The sequence below is a fragment of the Pelmatolapia mariae genome, linkage group LG23 (assembly GCF_036321145.2).
Source record: "Pelmatolapia mariae isolate MD_Pm_ZW linkage group LG23, Pm_UMD_F_2, whole genome shotgun sequence".
In the NCBI taxonomy this organism is placed as follows: Eukaryota; Metazoa; Chordata; class Actinopteri; order Cichliformes; family Cichlidae; genus Pelmatolapia; species Pelmatolapia mariae.
The window spans coordinates 33,543,513-33,558,603 of record NC_086246.1 but is presented as its reverse complement, the minus strand read 5'-3'; the positions used below and the strand labels follow the sequence as shown (position 1 = coordinate 33,558,603).

At 42.0% G+C, this 15,091-nt stretch overlaps 1 pseudogene; it reads left to right on the top strand.

Moving 5' to 3' along the window:
* Positions 1 to 11,305: 11,305 nt before the first annotated feature.
* Positions 11,306 to 11,830, top strand: LOC135932298 (stonustoxin subunit alpha-like; annotated as a pseudogene).
* The last annotated feature ends 3,261 nt before the right edge of the window (positions 11,831 to 15,091 follow it).

The following is a 15,091-nucleotide window of genomic DNA, read 5'->3' as shown; positions in this document are numbered from 1 at the left end:
GCTCTGTAAGTACAATTGTACTCATCCATTTAACATCCAGTTGTGTCAGTAACTTATTTCTGACACATTTATTTGGCAAACAATAGCTTTTACTTTGGTGGCAGGTCGTGCATTAAACAAAGCATTTCCATTGTGACTTAGTTATAATCAAATTATTTGAATTACTCAGTGAATCATTGCAGCCATAGAATCATCCTTAGTTACACTTTATTAAGCTTAGATTTCTGGGTGCTTCTTTGAATGTACTGAGCATTGCTTCTTCACTCACCTCTTTCCACTTTCTGTGCGTTCATGCACCACTGTTGAATGTAACTTACTAATAAAATCCCTACAAAATCTGTCTACTGCACTGTGCCTTGGTCTTCCACATTGTGATTTTTGTTTGTTTTTTTGGTTTTTTTTGGCCTGTGCTCTCCCCTCACTTCAAACTGGTTGAAGCAGATTGTCCAGCACCTCAGTTTATCCTCAATCTGAAACTAGCTGTTTTGGCTATTTAACCTTTAAACACACCTTCTCTCGTCATCCCTCCTATTGTTGCCATAAAATAAAATTTAAATTTAAAATTTAAAAATAAACAACCAAATAAAAAAACAACAACAACAAACAACCCAAGTCGGACTTCATGGCACCAAATTCTTAAGGTTTTGTCAGCCTTTGCTGATAAACTGCACCACAGTCTAAAACAGGCTTTCTCATCATTATTATTTTTTTCTTTTTTGAGCTTAATTAGGAGTTAAGCATTGATCTCAGTCTGTAGTTCAGCACCACTGAAAGAATAATAATTTCCTAACAGCTTATAAAACACATGATGGGCAGAGTTTTCCTCAGTGTGTTGCATACCTATTTTGTAGATTTATGCATATATATTGTCTTCCTGTTCATCTTAGCCACACACAGAGAACAGCTCTTTTTGTTGCAATTGGATCTAGAACACAATTCAAATCAGGCAACATCTCCTAACCTGGATGATTTTTAAAGTGGATTCTAGGAAGCAGAGTTAAAAATCGGCTTGAACTGCTTGTACAATGATAGCTGTCCTTTATGATAGCCTTGGTTGCCCCACATTGGTAGCCATGCAAGGTGGCTCTCTCCTTGGGCAAGAAGACCATCCAGTCTCACAGTTTTTTTCCCCTTGTTGGCTGATGATGTTCATTTAGTTTGTTTTTTAGCTGACTTATAGTCATTCTCATCATTGTCTTCAAATTACGCACTCCTGACTGCTGCTATAGATTACCCAGCTTAACAGGTGGCCCATTGTTTTGAAAGTTGAGTCGTGACTCCAGTGCCTGGGACTGAGTCTGCTCAAGACCATTTCCTGTGTGTCATTCTCCTCATTTCCCCCTCCCTTCCTGTCTTTTCTATCCTATACAGTGAAGACAAAAGTTGAATACCTCAAGTTCTGAAAACTCTTCCCTTTCATCATCTTCCAAATGATCTCTTTCATCTAAAATCCCCAATATTCTCTGAGTAGAGAATCTTCTCACAATCTTGAGCGATAAGGATCCATGTGGTTAAAGTTATTTATTTGGTGTGTGTGTGTGTGTGTGTGTGTGTGTGTGTGTGTGTGTGTGTGTGTGTGTGTGTGTGTGTGTGTGTGTGTACGGGTTCGTACTATCCTGGTGGGGACCAAAATCTGACTTTTACTATCCTGGTGGGGACTTTCTGCACCGTGGGGACCAAAATCCAGGTCCCCTTGGGGTTGAAAGCAATTTTCACACTCAAAATGCGGTTTTACTGTCAGGGTTACAATTAGGTTATGGTTAGGTTTAGGGTAAGGGTTAGGGTTAGGCATTCATTTTTAATGGTTAGGGTTAGGGTAAGGGGCTAGGGAAAGCATTATGTCAATGGGATGTCCCCACGAGGATAGCAAACCAGACTGCGTGTGTGTGTGTGTGTGTGTGTGTGTGATTTGCATCTGGGATAGAGTGTGAAAAATTTGCGGCTGCCAAAATTACATCGAGACTAGAAGAAAAACTTGCACTTAGTTGCTTGTTTCATCATCCTTGACAACTCATTCACCAGGGGTCAGAAAATGCAGCAGAACAGCACAAAGTATGTCTTACTGGATAGCTGCAATAACCACAATGTTACCTATCTTTGGTATTTCCTTACAGCATGAGCGTAATATTTACTGAACAGAGTCATCGTCTGTAATCTTTGCCTGCTATGAAAGTTCGTGCTGACCACTGTCATATTTCAGTAATGTAAAAATGAATCTGAGAAGATTAAATATCCAATCATGACTCAGAAATTATGTTTCTACTAGATTTGCAGTTTGTTTTTATTTCTTCTGAATTAGAAGGTGGAGGAGGTGGAGCTTACAAGGACTAAGTGCTAATATAGAAGGACAGGTGTGTTTTAATGAAGCTATTTAATTAACCATTAATGGTATTGCATGCTGGCATTTAAAACATTTGTTTCATTTGAGTGATTTAATTTATTTATTTGTTTCTTTGTTTGATTTTTCAGACTGACTCACTGTAACCTCTCAGAGAGAAGCTGTGATGCTCTGTCTTCAGTTCTCAACTCCCAGTCCTCTTGTCTGAAAGAGCTGGACCTGAGTAACAATGACATACAGGATTCAGGAGTGAAGCTTTTGTCTGTTGCACTGCAGAATCCACATTGTACACTAGAAACTCTCAGGTCAGGATCCAAAAGTCCTCACTGCTGATCATTTAAAGTCTGAATCACATTATTGTGAACTGAACATTTTAGAATTGGCAAGTGACCTTTTACTTACCTTTGGATGGCTTAGTAGCTTTTTAATTACTGTTTGAAGATTTTTTTACAGTCACAGTTGTTTAATTGGTAAAAGAGAAGTATTTTTTGGTTAATGTTTTCTGTGGCATGTTTTGTTTGACACACCGATGAGCAGGCCATTTCCTCCACAGCAGTCAATGTAGCCAACAAGATGCCTGCTCCTTTCAGTTGTTCTGCTCACTGTATCACTAATTCCCAATTTATCCAGACAGCAACGATGTAGGTCCTGATGGTGCTGTTGATAGTGAGGACACCCAGGTGGTCAGAGATGGGTTGGAAGGCCAGAATAATATTCAAAGCCTGAGTATCCACGAAAGAGCTAACTTCTCATTTCTCACTTTCCAGAGTAGAAAAGAGTCAGTGTCCCATCAATGGCAAGTATGTTAGAAATCATAGTGCCAGGTCCACAAATACATCATTCAGATTTTGCTACAATCCAAATATTCAATTTGATGAGTTTGTGAGCACGTTGAGCTCTTTTTCCACATTGACTGGTTTGGATATTTATTGTGGCAACTTTTTTTTCTGCATTTTTGGTCTAAAGTTTCAGTCTATGGCCAGTAATTCTCGTCATGCCGACACTGTGGGGTTCCCAGTGCTGACACAGTGGCTCCTCCCGACGTGCAAGATTGATCAGATGACTTAGATGCAATATCCATGTCATTTCTTGCCAAGTTTCTCCAGTTTACTGGTTCTGGTCACCTAAGTGGGGTGGACCTATCCCTCGTTTCATGCATGGGATGAAAACCGTTTCCAAATTAAATGGTATGGTGTCTACTGGGCATCAATTAAAATGCATATTCTATACTATTTAATAATCTCCATATCCATATTTCAGGAAACACATGATTGAAATTTCTTTCTTCCACCTGTGTAGAGAGATATTGGTTCATAGCTTGTTTGTTTGGTGGCTTGTTTTGTTTTTCATTTATGTTAAATTATCTGTAATTTTAGAGCACATATTTTTAAAGTTTGATTTTTTAAAATTACATTGTAATCGGATCCTGTGAGAATATGTCTTCATGTCTGAAGGACCTCCATCAATCAAAGCTTCAGTTTCATGTTTGTATTCATTTTTAGAGAGCTGTTTATTCGTATATCCGACTTTGATTTGTGCTATTTTCTTGTTCACATTTATCAGAAGGTCAGATTTAGCATTGCCAGCTGAAAAACAAAACAAAACAAAAATAAAACTGGGCAACTATTGTTGTGTTTCAAGGGGAGAAGTATTTAATATGCCCCAGAAGTTGTTAAAATACAACATTGCTCATGAAAAAATATATATATATCAAGACATCAATTAATAGAACAATATAAAGAGTGCTTAATAAATCCAAAATGTAAATATAATAAAATAAGGAAACATTTTCTGTATCTGTCCTTGCAGTGAAAGTGAAAGTGAAACAGATAAAGGGCTCTCCTGTCTGCCAAGATACTGGTCCAGGTTATTCATTTATCATCCATAGTCAGTCACCATGGTGTAGGCTAGTCTGTAAGTGACTATGGCTAACGAGTAAATAGAGTTAAAAAATTAAAACTAATGCATGTGATCACTCTTATTTTATTTTCCCGTTTGCTTTCAGACCGCAACACACACAAATATTGACACAACACTCACAAGCATCGACAGAGGCCTGCAACAATTTATTGCAACAATGGTTGTTTGGGTTTAGTGCGAACAAGCTGCATCAAATTATTGCATCCATTCTAATGTCCGTTGGTCACCAGGTCTGTCAATTTCCCATTGAAGAGCCGTGTGCTTCTCCAAGATCTTTTCCATATTGCGTTCAATAAGCACAGTCTGAGTGCTCACAGCTCTCCCCATCACTTTGATCATAGTGGCTAGCCTTGTAGGGTTTTGAATGGCCATGACCGCTTTCTTTAATCTTTGATAAGCCAGCTCTGATCAGCAAGAACCGTGTTATCATGGTTCTGAATAGGTGTAAATCTTCTATGTCCTTAATCAACAGTCCCGCCAGGCACATGACGCACCACTGGTGCGCCCCATCCATCGTGTATCCAGCAGGAAACATCCCTCCAGGAATATTGGGTTCTCCCGAACCCAGGCTTCTCGTTGTGAAAAGGGTGTCAATTGTGTTGAAGGACCAGTTGATCAAATCCATATTCTTTAGGTTTTAGAGGACAAGACTGAGAGACTCTCTGAAGTTTAAAGTTAGACGAGACTAGACAAGGACATGAGAAGCCAAGCAAGAAAGATAGGGAGAGAGATGCGACCGCCTCCGTCAAGTGCCCAGAGTAAGCAAATGTAGTAAATAATATTACTAACATTTTGTAATCTCTGAACTGTTATTCCATGGCAAGTCACTAAATTAGAAATCCCAGGCCCTGCCCATAGTACTGCAATACCACTTTGATCTTGTTTGAATACTAGCTACATTAGTCGGGTGCTACAACAGCTACAATCAGTTGCATGATCTCTACTGAAATCTAACACTGGAAAAAAAATATTATTTGCTTGCTGAGGGTGTGATAGTTACTACTAGGAGAGTTTATTTTCAGGAGGGCAGATGTAATCAGAATGAGTGTGTAATTGGAACATCAAAGCTGTTATTGCAGTGCCAAAACTTTACCTTAGTCCTAAAACTCTTCACTCAGTCCTCAGGCTGAGTGTTTAGAGGTGAGCCTGCCCTATTGTTCCTCAATAACAGTGTTTTCATGAAACAGAGCAGAAATGAGCTAAGCTCCTTTTTCTCATCACTGCGTTCAACATGGTACAGAAACACAGTAACTGGGGTGACTCGTGATCTGCCGGTAAATAACATTCAGTGTTCTGCACATCGTACAGGTCGGTTGTTTCACACAGATTTCCGGTTTATATGCTGGAACAGTTTGTGATAATGAAGTTCTACTTTGGATAAACCTCGCACTACACCTGCATCCTTAAAAGATTTTTTTCAGAATTCAAAACTGCTTTCATTAATCCAACCCTAAATTGAATAAGCTTAAAAAATAAGAAATAATGGATGGACTTTACTTAGAAACATCCTTAACATGGGAATTGATGGGAAAACAAAAACCGTGGGAATTGTCTTTTCTAAATAAAGCTACATTAAATTTAATGGATAGAAATGTATAATAGATGTTATTGTATCTGACAAACAGAAAATCATTGCTCAAAGATGGATTGTTGTTTTCTGTGTCTGCAGTCTGTCAGGCTGTCTGATCACAGAGGAAGGCTGTACTTACCTGGCTTCAGCTCTGAGCTCAAACCCCTCCCATCTGAGAGAGCTGGACCTCAGCTACAATCATCCAGGAGACTCAGGACTGAAGCTGCTGTTGGCTGGACTGAAGGATCCATGCTGGAGACTGGACACTCTGAGGTATGGCGAGAATGTTTGATAGAGAAGGAAGTTCTGAAGCCTCTGCAGCTCTAACAGTTAACCAGAAGAAAGTGACATATATCTCAGTATATTTAACAGTGTGAGATATTTTTCTTCCTTTGATACTGATTAGGATTAGATTATTCTCTGTATAGACAGGCCAAGGACATACTGTATTTATGCTAGATTAAAATAAACACTGGAACCAGGGTAAACTGTTAGCCTAGCTTCAGCAAAAGAAAAAAAATCGTTATTTTACAATGCAAGCTGTGGTAGAAGCTGTCAACTACAGGGAGATGTTTTCTGTACAGTTAAAGAAATGTGTGTTTGGTTGGTGAGAGACAAGCTGATTGGACGGTGTGTACGTGTCAGGATTGGTGGCTTTTTGAATTGCTAGTGGATGATATTGCTGCCGTTGGTTATTCTCAAATTAAGGATTTAGATTAAGGATTACAGACTTCAGACGAAGGAACGGTGGTAGTCATACTGACTGATAGCCTGTATAGGTCCGGACCGGTACCCTGCCTGTTTCTGGAAGGTTCTCACAAACAAACCAGTCAGTGTTTGTGACTAGCTGGAACTAGATGTGAGAAATAGTGAGGTACAGAAAGTGTTGCTTCCTTCTAGAAAGTGCTTCTGAAGACCTGATGAAGAAAGTGAAGAAAACATCAAAGACTGAGGAGAAGAAACTGGCAGAGGCAGTTTTTCACAGTTATCTCTGTACAGGAAACATGGCCTAAGATGAAGTTAGATTTACTTTTCCATGGGTACACTGAAGTGAGACATCACAGGCTTGATGCTGCTGGTGGAGTATCTGCAACATTTATTAAACCAAACATCACATACAGGGAAGTGAGTAAAGCAGATGATCCAGAGCACCTGGCATTAGAAGTATGGTTAGGTAGGGAGGCTCTAGCTGTAATAGACTATTATAATCCTTGTAAAAAAAAATTCAAGTTCACTGTGTGGAAACATGAACATCTGGGGAGGAGAAAGAACAGATGGAAATGGTGAGGTGGTAGAGAAGCTAATAGACTGTCAAGAATATCTGAGATAGTGGCCACTATGTACCTAAAAAAGTGTTGGCAATGTTAAATGTGTGTGTTTCCCATGCTGTATGTTCACAGTTACAATGACAGTCAGTAACACTGACAGAAGTATGAACAGGTTTAGATAGACTGAAACCACATGTTGTCTGAGAAACAAGGCTGTGAATCATTTCAGTCTGTGTGTGTGACAGAGAGGCAGACAGGAACAGCTAACATTTGGAAATGGCAGCTTAACCTGTTCCTAACCAAAGGGCTTTCCTGGCTCGTATTTCTCTGCAATTACAAACTCTGTGTAAACAATCCTGATATCAATATAATGCCAGCACTTGTGAGATTTTCATCAGAGGCGTAAATTTGCAGCAGATGTTACTGTGTCAAAGTTACTGAGGCTGGAACAAGGAAAAAGCAAGTAGATATCGCCTAATTTATGTATTTATTTTTTAACGTATAACCCTTTTAAAAATAGGCTTTAGTTAGCATTTTATTGCAGAAATTCAGTAATCAACATATGAACATCATGTGCAAAGATTTATGTTTCTAAAGTGAAACAGTGAAAATTTACAACACTGTTAATACATAAACATCCAGGTGTTGTACCAGAAGTCCAATTTTGGCACACACTGGACACCATTTGTAAGTTGAATAAGTATTAAAGGGCAGAAATCATTTAATTATATTAACATACCTTAAAATGCTTGTTTTGTGAATAATTTGATTGATTAACACCTCTTTTTAATCGTTTGAGCCAAAAGACTCACTGTAACCATGTCACTTCAACCAATCAAAAGTTGCTAGGCCTGACCACAAGTGGGACCAAATTTACGGCCAGTAGCGGTTGCCCGGGGAGGTATCGTGGTGGGGGCGGCATCACGGGCATCGGCAAAAAAAAATAAAAAATGCTCGTACTCATGCTGCCCCGACATCAGCCAGGGCATATTGGGAATGGTACAGGCACCGATCGGTTTTCTATCGCCCATTTGCTGGGAGTAAGGGCGCCCTCCGTTTGCGAGGTGTGCCTGCTGCTTGCGGCACAGGGAGGAGAGGGCGGGGCGGCGGGGGATTCTCTGGCTGGCTGGAGCGGCATCTAATAACCAACTCGCAAAATTAAACAAAATGAAAACAAACCAACAAACACGAAAACACCAGACATTATGATACAGACTTATAATTTGCACCGATGTTTTTTCGAAATTCTATACACGAAAAGTGAGCGCGAGAGCCCTCGGTGCGCCTGCTTGCTGCTGAAGTCAAAGTAAACTTTATTGTCATCTCCGCTACATACAGTCCAGTATATAGAGAGACGAGACGACGAGGCTCCAGTTACAGCAGTGCAAGTAAACAAACAATAAATATCAGAAGAGAAAGAAAATAAATACACACTTTAGGACTAGGGGTAAAGGGATCAATAACAATTTATAATTTACAGTTTGATGATTTAAAGTCTCACACACAACCTGTCGAAAGGGGAGGGGCCGGCTGCTTCCAAATAGAGCACATTTCCTTCATAATGTTGTAAATCCAAGCCCATTATGTTGTCATGATTTGAATCCTGGGTTGTGTGAAATCCCAGAAATGCACCCTAGACAAAGTGAATCTGTGAACTAAGGTGCAGGTCTATTAGGTTATGTTGTGGTGATCCTCGGGTTGGGGGGATGGGTGTTCATACTGGAGTGCAAAATTAAAACCAATGGAAGATGGACAAGAAAGTTCAAAGCTATCAGGTGCTCAGTTTAGAAAAAAGAGAAAAGAAGAGGAGGAGAAACGAGCAAAAGATACAGGTAAGCAGATGTGTCATTGGATAGTGGCAGGTCATCCTGAAACAATCAGAATCAGAATACTTTATTACTAAGGAAATGATGTGGGTTACAGTTGCTCCAAGAAGAAATGGTAAAAATAGAAACAGTAACAGACTAAACTCCAAACAATACATTATGTTACAGATTTTAATATTAATTAGTCATTGTCAATTGTTGATTTGTTCTGTTCTCATTGTATGACAAATTATAGCCGTTTGCATACTATGCATACTCTCTCTCTCTTCATGTGTGTGTGTGTACAACAGTTTTATGTTAATGTACAATCCTTAATATGTTCTGTGTGTGTGTGTGTGTGTGGGGGGGGGGGGGGGGGGGGGGGGCGGCGCCAGAGGGAGTGTTCGCCCAGGGCGCCAAACAGGCTAGGACCGCCACTGTTTACGGCATATGGTATCTGTCCAGTCACATGTTTGTAGCTGACTCTAAAATGTCAGTTCTTGACAGAAGTGGCTCTGATGTGCTGGGGTAGCTGCTGATAATCATGGCGCTATCCGCTACCGGTGAAAATAACGGAAGAAACCGGGCGGCAAGCTAATATTCAAGCTAATATCAATATTTCATTCTCATTCTGTTGTTTCACAATGATAACAGAAAAATATGTACTTCAGAATGCATTTATTGTATATTTGGCTGTGAATATAGAGCTTGTCAGAGTATGTTGTGGTCCTATAAATGACTTATTTAGCATTAGCTTCTCACCTAGCTAAAAAGCATTAGCGGCTAATACTAATTTGAAGCTAATGGTGCCAAAAAGCCAATAAAACCTGCTAATTTCCACAAAGAGCTGTCCCACAGTAACTTTATTCCTGTGAACAATTGAAATATAGCCTAAAGTTAAACTAAGAGTGATTCTTGTTGAACAAAATAAGTTTTCCTTGCAATATCATCCACACTAGTAAAATTAGCATAGATTTGATAGCTAGCAGTGAGGAGGCTGAACTATAGGTCGTGTCCAAATTCATGGGCTGCATCTTCCTGAGGACCCGGCCTTCGCGGTCTACGTGGGCCGGGTCCTCAGAAGGTCGGGTAGGCCGGAAGTAAACGGCTGTGGAATTGGACGGTCTAGCCTTCTGATCAGCGTCACCGCTGTCTCGGTGGAGTTTAATAAACTCGGCCGTCTGCTCCGTGCTGTCTAAAATATAACAGGACACTGGCGTAAATTCGCGACCATCTCACACTTCTGTTTAATCAGTTTTCTGTTTGACGTTTAGTCAGCTGTATGAAAACCAAGGAGGAACCCACCCGGGGGATTAATAAAGTTTTATTTATCTAATCTAATCTAATAACTTTAATCTCAGCCAAACCGATTTACTCACGAACAAATAAAACACTGAAAAAAGCCAAACAATAACATTTTTAGGTTGTCTAAGTGACTTATATATTACGTTTAACCTGAGCAGCGAAAGTCCACGGTGATCTGAAAATGATGTGCCGGGAGTTGTGCCGTTCTCGGCGGCTTCAGTGACCCTCGAGCTCCCGGCTAGCTATCGAGCTGGTGGGTAACAGACGTCTCCGAAAACGTTGAAGCACTTTTGCAAATATGCGATATCTTGATAAACCGAGCAGATATTTGAAGTTTACACACCCACATTCTCGCGTCCTCAGGAGGATGTAGCCCATGAATTTGGACACGACTATAGTCTGTCACAGACAGACAGAAGAGATTTAAACTAATCAGATTTATAATATTTAATATATAATATACTATTCAAATGACTCAGATCCTTAATTGCCTTTGGCTGCACCTGTGTCAGATGAGCTGTTGAGTTACTAAGGTTACATGAGCTCGATTTGGGATTGGCACATGGTTCATGCAGACTTCAGATAATTACTGAAGTGCTGCTTGGAAGAGGAGAAAAATAACTGGCAGCAAAGGCAGGGAAGTGTACTTTTCAGCTAAACAGAAGAGGAATATAAAGATAATGAAGGTCACAGTTAGAATCAGTCATATTTCATTAAATACAGTGGTGTACTGACAGATCCAGGATCAGTCCAAACCATCAACAGTTTGATCCACGTATGGATTAAAATGTATTTGTGAAAATGTTGGACTGTTTCTTTATCAGTGTCTAACAGTATGTGTATGAAAGCGATGTAATGTCCATGTGTGCATGCTGAAAGAGACTGTGCTGGTCTGACCCTCCTCCTCCTTTCAGGGTGGAGCCTGCTGGAGTCCAATGGTTGACACCAGGGCTGAAGAAGTGTAAGTGTGTTTTTAATGTGAAATATGAAAACAAAGCAGCACACATTCAACCTCTTCAAACTGTCACATCACTCATTCACATCTCTGATAACTGCAGCTGGATTGTGTTTGTTCTCTCCATCAGATTCCTGTCAACTCACAATCGACACAAACACAGTACACACAAACCTCAAACTGTCTGATAACAACAGTAAGGTGACACATGTGAAGGAGGTTCAATCATATCCTGATCATCCTGACAGATTTGATGGTTATCCTCAGCTGCTGTGTAGAAATGGCCTGACTGGTCGCTGTTGATGGGAGGTCGAGTGGAGCAAAAATATTTCTATATCAGTGAGCTACAGAAGAATCGGAAGGAAAGGATACAGTGATGAGTGTAGGTTTGGATTTAATGATCAGTCCTGGAGTCTGCTCTGCTTTGATGATGGTCCTAATTATGTCAGGCACAATAAGAGACAAACATTCATCTCCTCATCCTCATCCTGCTACTCCTCTGTCTCTAACAGAGTAGCAGTGTATGTGGACTGTCCTGCTGGCACTCTGTCCTTCTACAGAGTCTCCTCTGACACTCTGATCCACGTCTTAACCTTCAAAACCACATTCACTGAAAGTCTTTATCCTGGATTTTGGGTTGGTCCTGCTTCTTCAGTGTGTCTGTGCTGAGTTGAGTGTAAAGAGTGTCCTCATGTTAAAGAAACACTCTGACTATTGAAAAGATAGTTCAGTCTGTACATGTCTGTCTCTTTCACTCAGAAACACATTTTCAGATTCATGGATTCAATCAGTCGATGTTTTAAACTGTTCTAAATGATTCCTTGTAAACTTCTTCCTCATCAATCCTTTAAAGATGTAAGCTACGATTATTCCAGGATCCACATTTTGCTTCACATTTTCAAGCTTCACAGTGAAGATTAGTATGTTGTGTCACTTTATTATTATCAAATAATAATATATATATATATATATATATATATATATATATATATATATATATAAAAGGTCTGCTAGATGATGTTAATGCAGCACTACGGACGATACATACGACCACGATTACCGACACTAACAAGCTGATCTACACTACGGCAGCAGTGATCAGTGAGATGCTTGGCTACAAGTTGAACAACCACAAGGGGCAGTACCCTCCATGGAGAAGGAGGCTAGAGGGCAAGATCAAAGTAGCACGGAGGGAGGTTAGCCAACTAACGGAGTTGCAGAAAGGTGCGACAAAGAAGGTGCATAAGAAATACAGCAAGCTGTCCATACCTGAGGCCTTGGAAACTGCCAAGCAACGACTCACAGCCTTGGCCAGCCGCTTGAGGAGGTACACCAGAGAGATAGAAGGCAGGAGAATAAACCAGCTGTTCTCCACAGAACCAGCAAAGGTGTACTCTCAGTGGCAAGGGAACAATAAGAGAACAGCACCACCAAGGCTGGAGACGGAGCAATACTGGAAGAGCATATGGGAGAAGGACGCAACCCATAATGGCAATGCTCAGTGGCTAGTGGATCTGAGGGCAGACCATAGCAACCTCCCTGAACAGGGTCCAGTAACCATCACAGTGGCAGATATCCAAGAAAGGGTCTCCAGTATGAAGAGTTGGACAGCACCAGGGCCCGACATGGTTCACGCCTACTGACTGAAGAAGCTGACTGCACTCCACGAGCGTCTGGCAGCACAAATGAACCAGCTGCTAGTTAACGAGAGACACCCGGAATGGCTAACCGAAGGCCGGACGGTCCTGATCCTCAAGGACCCCCAGAAGGGACCGGTCCCACCCAACTACCGACCAATAACCTGCCTCAGTACTACATGGAAGCTCCTGTCAGGCATCATATCGGCTAAGATGAACAGGCACATGGCTCAATACATGAGCGGGGCACAGAAAGGGATTGGCAAGAATACCAGAGGCGCAAAACACCAGCTACTGGTAGACAGAACAGTCAGCCGAGACTGCAAGACCAGACTGACCAACCTGTGCACTGCCTGGATTGATTACAAGAAGGCCTATGACTCAATGCCCCACAGCTGGATACTGGAATGCCTAGAATTGTACAAGATCAACAGGACCCTAAGAGCCTTCATCAGGAACTCAATGGGGATGTGGCGTACAACACTAGAGGCCAACTCTAAGCCCATAGCACAAGTCACCATCAAGTGCGGGATCTACCAAGGAGATGCTCTGTCCCCACTGCTGTTCTGCATAGGCCTGAACCCCCTCAGTGAGATCATTACCAAGACTGGCTACGGATACCGACTACGGAACGGAGCAGTTGTCAGCCACCTCCTGTACATGGATGACATCAAGCTGTATGCCAAGAGTGAATGAGACATCGATTCACTGATCCACACTACCAGGCTATACAGCAATGACATCGGGATGTCATTCGGGCTGGAGAAGTGTAGTCGGATGGTAACAAAGAGAGGGAAGGTAGTCAGAACTGAGGGGATCGAGCTACCAGAAGGCAACATTGCAGACATAGAGGACAGTTACAAGTACCTGGGGATCCCGCAGGCGAATGGGAACCATGAAGAGGCCGCTAGGAAAGCTGCAACCACCAAGTACCTGCAGAGGGTCAGGCAAGTCCTGAGGAGTCAGCTGAACGGTAAGAACAAGATCCGGGCTATCAACACCTACGCCCTGCCCGTGATCAGGTACCCTGCTGGGGTAATAGGCTGGCCAAAGGAGGAGATAGAAGCCACTGACATAAAGACAAGAAAGCTCTTTACCATGCATGGAGGGTTTCACCCCAAGTCCAGCACCCTGAGGCTGTACGCTAAGCGGAAGGAAGGGGGCCGGGGACTGGTGAGTGTCAGCACCACAGTCCAGGATGAGACAACGAACATCCAAGAATACATTGGGAAAATGGCCCCAACTGACCGAGTGCTCAGTGAACACCTCAGGCAGCAGAAACCCAAGAAAGAGGAGGGAGACGAGGAACCATCATGGAAGGACAGGCCCCTGCACGGTATGTACCACCGGCAGATAGAGGAGGTGGCTGATATCCAGAAATCCTACCAGTGGCTGGACAAAGCTGGACTGAAAGACAGCACAGAGACACTAATCATGGCAGCACAAGAACAAGCTCTGAGTACAAGATCCATAGAGGCTGGGGTCTATCACACCAGGCAAGACCCCAGGTGCAGGCTGTGTAAAGATGCCCCTGAAACAATCCAGCACATAACAGCAGGGTGCAAGATGCTAGCAGGCAGGGCATACATGGAACGCCATAACCAAGTGGCCGGCATAGTGTACAGGAACATCTGTGCCGAGTATAACCTGGAAGTCCCGAGGTCAAAATGGGAGACGCCCCCAAGGGTGGTGGAGAATGACCGAGCTAAGATCCTGTGGGACTTCCAGATACAGACGGACAAAATGGTGGTGGCTAACCAACCGGACATAGTGGTGGTAGACAAACAGGAGAAGACGACCGTAGTGATCGATGTAGCGGTTCCGAATGACAGCAATATCAGGAAGAAGGAACACGAGAAGCTGGAGAAATACCAAGGGCTCAGAGAAGAGCTCGAGAGGATGTGGAGGGTGAAGGTAACGGTGGTCCCCGTGGTAATCGGAGCACTAGGTGCGGTGACTCCCAAGCTAGGCGAGTGGCTCCAGCAGATCCCGGGAACAACATCGGAGATCTCTGTCCAGAAGAGCGCAGTCCTGGGAACAGCTAAGATACTGCGCAGGACCCTCAAGCTCCCAGGCCTCTGGTAGAGGACCCGAGCTTGAAGGATAAACCGCCCGCAGGGGCGAGATGGGTGTTTTTTTATATATATATATATATATATATATATATATATATATATATATATATATATATATATATATATATATATATATATATATACACATATATATATATATATATGATTGATTTGTACAGTCATTTATGGTATTCATTATACAGTGATACTAAAAGCTG